Consider the following 5,589-nt stretch of genomic DNA (forward strand, 5'->3'; position numbering starts at 1 on the left):
TTCTGAAAACAAGCATTATTCAACATGCAATACTTACATTAAGAATCCACGGGATGTTGCAGAATGTTCAAACAAGATTTGTTATGTCTGGAAAAAACTAAATATCTTATTTGAATAGTTATTTTCTCAATTTAAGCATTTTTAAACAAGCATAGACAACATATAATTTATCAACGCTTAAGATTATGATGTAAAGTCAATGACTAAAAATAAGTAAATGGCGCTTAAAACTAGGGAATTTCTAGAAATAAATGTTATCTCGGCAATTGTCAAAGAATTTTCAGTGTAAAAGGCACGGGTATAACGTTCAGTATTTGCACCTTTATCAATGCTTGGACAATACACAGGCCTCCAGCTAGGTGGCAGCAGGCTCAAAATAATCAACCTGTTCAGCCCAGTAGAAGAAGTCCAGAGGTTAGATGAACAAAGCTCTGCAGGGACAAGAGCTGGAGAAGTTTTCTCTTCGAAAACAAGTGACGATAACCGGAATAAAAAGACGAGGAAGCACACCGAGCAGCCCTTGGGTTTACCATGATTCTGAACACAATAGGAAATGAGGAAATACCAGTGTGTGTTTTATGCATGCCTAAAACGTCTGGCAGCGAAAAGGAGGAAACCAAGCAAATGAAAATGTTAAAAATGGTCCTGCGTTAAGTCAAAATGCACACTGCAGGGAAAAGATTGTGTTTTTCTTTCTGTTTTGAGAATTACACAGACTTATAGTCTTGTTTAAATATTACAAATTGAGGTGACATAATTTGATTAACTGTATTAATCTATTCTGCTGATCATCTGTACAGTAATCTATTTATTTAAGTCTGCATCTTTTTGCTCTTTTATCCTGCACTACCATGAGCTAATGTAACGAAATTGCATTCTTATCTGTACTGTAAAGTTCAAATTTGAATGACAATAAAAGGAAGTCTAAGTCTAAGTCTAAGTCTAATTTGATTGGATACAGAGTGCTGGTGCCAGTAACTCAAACTGTGTTTTTTCGGAATAAATAAATGCATAAACAGATAAAATCAGGCTCAAAGTAGTATTTCAATTCAGGGGGTGCGTGTAAAAATGATGTCCCATAAAGTGGAAATTATTGAAAAACCACTATGCTAGGATTATATAAATGGTTGATTTATATAGGCTAGTTAGGTAAAGTTTTGTACCTGACAAGTTTCGGCTACAGACTTTATTTGTTATATAAAACAGCCTGCGAGGAGACAAAGTGTATTCATGTTTGTGTTTTTGTGTCAACATTTCAACTTTTTCTTATTATATCTTTTGCTCCGTTTTTCAAAGAATGCTGTTTTTTGTCCAATTGAGCAGGTCTTCGAATGAGTTTCTTCCTATGACGCGTTGAGAGTTAATTTTTAGTGTAAGCACCTAAGTCACTTACACCAGGGATTCGTAACCTTATTGACCTTAGGGCCCAAATATTAACACTGAATTAGTAATCTTACTCTTAACTGTAACCGTATTCAATATTGATATCTAACATAACAGGATACACCTTGTCAAATAATAAGAAAGAATGCGATAATCACACAACTTATTATTTATTTAACACATAGACCTTAGGCATGTAGGTCAGGCTTATTAGAAAAATAATAGTAATCAAATATATTGATACATACTTTTATAATTAGCTGATTAAATTAGTTAGTGCTAAAATAAACTAATAATAAAAGACAATAATATATCCAGTACAGGCCAAAAGTTTGTACACACCTTCTCATTCAATGGGTTTTCTTTATTTTCGTGACTATTTACCTTGTAGATTGTCACTGAAGGCATGAAAACTATGAATGAACACATGTGGAGTTATGTACTTAAAGGCCTACTGAAATGCGATTTTCTTATTTAAACGGGGATAGCAGGTCCATTCTAGGTGTCATACTTGATCATTTCGCGATATTGCCATATTTTTGCTGAAAGGATTTAGTAGAGAACATCGACGATAAAGTTCGCAACTTTTGGTCGCTGATAAAAAAGCCTTGCCTGTACCGGAAGTAGCAGACGATATGCGCGTGACGTCACAGGTTGTGGAGCTCCTCAAATCTGCACATTGTTTACAATCATGGCCACCAGCAGCGAGAGCGATTCGGACCAAGAAAGCGACGATTTCCCCATTAAGTTGAGCGAGGATGAAAGATTTGTGGATGAGGAAAGTGAGAGTGAAGGACTAGAGGGCAGTGGGAGCGATTCAGATAGGGAAGATGCTGTGAGAGGCGGGTGGGACCTGATATTCAGCTGGGAATGACTAAAACAGTAAATAAACACAAGACATATATATACTCTATTAGCCACAACACAACCAGGCTTATATTTAATATGCCACAAATTAATCCCGCATAACAAACACCTCCCCCCTCCCGTCCATATAACCCGCCAATACAACTCAAACACCTGCACAACACACTCAATCCCACAGCCCAAAGTACCGTTCACCTCCCCAAAGTTCATACAGCACATATATTTCCCCAAAGTCCCCAAAGTTACGTACGTGATATGCACATAGCCGCACGCACGTACGGGGAAGCGTACAAATGTTTGGAAGCCGCAGCTGCATGCGTACTCACGGTACCGTGTCTGCGCATCCAACTCAAAGTTCTCCTGGTAAGAGTCTCTGTTGTCCCAGTTCTCCACAGGCCAATGGTAAAGCTTGACTGTCATCTTTCGGGAATGTAAACAATGAAACACCGGCTGTGTTTGTGTTGCTGCAGCCGCCCGCAATACACCGCTTCCCACCTACAGCTTTCTTCTTTGCTGTCTCCATTGTTCATTGAACAAATTGCAAAAGATTCACCAACACAGATGTCCAGAATACTGTGGAATTTTGCGATGAAAACAGACGACTTAATAGCTGGCCACTATGCTGTCCCAAAATGTCCTCTACAATCCGTGGCGTCACGCGCTGACGTCATCATACGTATTGGCATGTGTTGCAATGTTAAGATTTCATCATTGATATATAAACTATCAGACTGCGTGGTCGGTAGTAGTGGGTTTCAGTAGGCCTTTAAGAGAAAACGATTGCAGCTATTTGGGATACAACACTTCTCAGACGACAAGAGAACTTTCCAATGTCCAGGTCAGCTGTGATTCTACTCACCAAAAAACTTTGTCCATTTGTCGAAGGAGAGACAACGAGAATGCGAGCTCAAGTGGATGTGATAGAAAAGGTAGCGTGTGCTTCGTATTACCTGGCCGTCGAGGGAAGACTACGGAAAACGGCAAATGCTTTTGGACTGGCAAAGCAGACTGTATCAGTTATTGTCCGCCATGTATGTCGCGGACTCAACGTCTAAATCCAGAGTATATAAAGTCACTAAAAACGAATGGACAATGAAGGTGAAGGCAAAAGAGTGAGGAGTGTCCTGACCAGATATCTAGATCCCTAGATTGATTGATGTAAAATGTTCTTTGTCACATTGTGTACTTTCACGTGTCTAATAAATATTTGTTTTAATTTATGATGGCTCAGGTGTGATTCACTACAATAGGGCCCAACAGCACACTGGATTCCAGTTAATTGAAATACCACAACACTGAATATTGTTCAGATAAGTTCAATTTAAGAACTTGCACACAAAGCAACACTAGAGGTGACTATGACGTGCGCATTTTCCGCGCATGCGTACTTGGTCGCGTTTCGTGGGTGGACGGAGGGGGCAGGGGGTCTTATTTTTTTATTTATTTTTTATTTATTTTTTATTTTTGTCCTTTCCAGCTTCTCAGGCAAATCATATAGTTGATGTAGATGCCCATGTCGGCTGTTCAGATTTACTTTACAAAAGAGAAGTGTAGGATACTTCTCTTGTTGCCTTATTTGTATTTGACTTTATTAAATGTACTTATATTATCATTTGGTGCAGCCGGGCCGGAGCAGGAGGGGATAGAGAGGGAATAAAAAGAAGACAGAGGGGGAAATTGTGGGGACAAGAAGGGGATTGGACAGAGAGACAAAAACAACAACAACAAACACAACAAAAACAATAGAGCAACATCAGCAAATACGACATGTACAAATATGATGGTAAAAGTGATAGCAAATAAACAGTTAGCAAAAATAAAAAATAATACAGAAATGACAATGAGCATTATTACACTACAAATGGAGCAATACAAATACCAATAGAAAAAGCGCTATTGATAATGAACAATACCAATAATTTACCTCTATTATCAACAATACAGTTGTTCAAATGCAACAATACATATACGTAATGATAACTTGAGATACAAAAGAATGCAGAAAAATGGAGGGGGAGAAAGAGAAGCAACCTCCATTAACCTCACAGGGGGTCTTAAACGGTGGTATTGTTGTGTGTGGACAAGGATAAGGTTAGGTGGGATTTACCCTGGATAAACTTATCCGGCTTAGTGTAAACAGGGCCTGAGTCTTGCACATCAACGAACCAAACCGCTGAAGTCAAAACTACCAGGAAACGTCAAGAACCTACGGTATTTTTTCAAATAAGGCCTATAAAAAAACAACATGTGGGCTGCAAATGGTCTCCAGCCTGCATTTTGGACACCCCTGCAGTTGATGCAGCAGTTATTGGCATGTTAAAGGTCATCAGGTAATGTTCCTCCTTCAACGCTCTTAAGAAGCCAAAAAAGAAAAAAGGAAAAAAGTCCATTCCTGGCAAGCTTCAAACATAGACTCCAAAACATACTCAAAACCAGATTTCTTTAGCAACCCTTCTCCAACTCCCCAACTACACTTGGCAAGAATGTCTGCTATGCTGTAGCCTGCTGACTTTACTGACGCAGAGCTTTTCTGTGAGCAAGCCATGACCAGGGGGAAGACACAGACACACACACACACACACACACACACACACACACGCACGCACGCACGCACGCACGCACGCACGCACGCACGCACGCACGCACGCACGCACGCACACACACACACACACGCACACACACACACACACACACACACACACACACACACACACGCTCTCACCCATTCAGTCATGCATGGCGCCATACCAACATGGACATTTGCATGGGTTTAACAGCAAAGTGCCACATGCATAAACAGGGGTATTGTGTTGCTGTGGTGCACAAATAGACAAACATATCCCCCCATTTCAGAGGCACACACACACACACACACACACACACACACACACACACACACACACACACACACACACACACGCACACACACACACACACACATACACACACGTTCTTGTATTTGTTACCTTCTTGAGACCTCCGAAAAATGCCTACCTCTTTAGCACCACCCTTTCTAGATATATAGAGATTTGTATTTACAACATTAATAATATATACAAACTATGCAAATATAAAAAAAGGTAAGCTTTTATTTGATTTTTTGTTGTGGTTGTAATTGGTTTTTAAACTTCAATATTTACTTCACGTTATTACAGTATGTTGCTATATACATATTTATTTTATTTTTTTAATTAATTTTGGTCAAAGGGGGCGCATTTCAATTTCTTACACACACTTGTTATTACATTAGTTTGCCAGAGGGGGAGCACTTCAAATTTTTACACACACTTGTTATTTCATATGTTGACCAGAGGGGGAGCACTTTTAAAACCGACACAC

This window comes from Nerophis lumbriciformis, linkage group LG05, assembly GCF_033978685.3.
Source record: "Nerophis lumbriciformis linkage group LG05, RoL_Nlum_v2.1, whole genome shotgun sequence".
Classification (NCBI taxonomy): Eukaryota; Metazoa; Chordata; class Actinopteri; order Syngnathiformes; family Syngnathidae; genus Nerophis; species Nerophis lumbriciformis.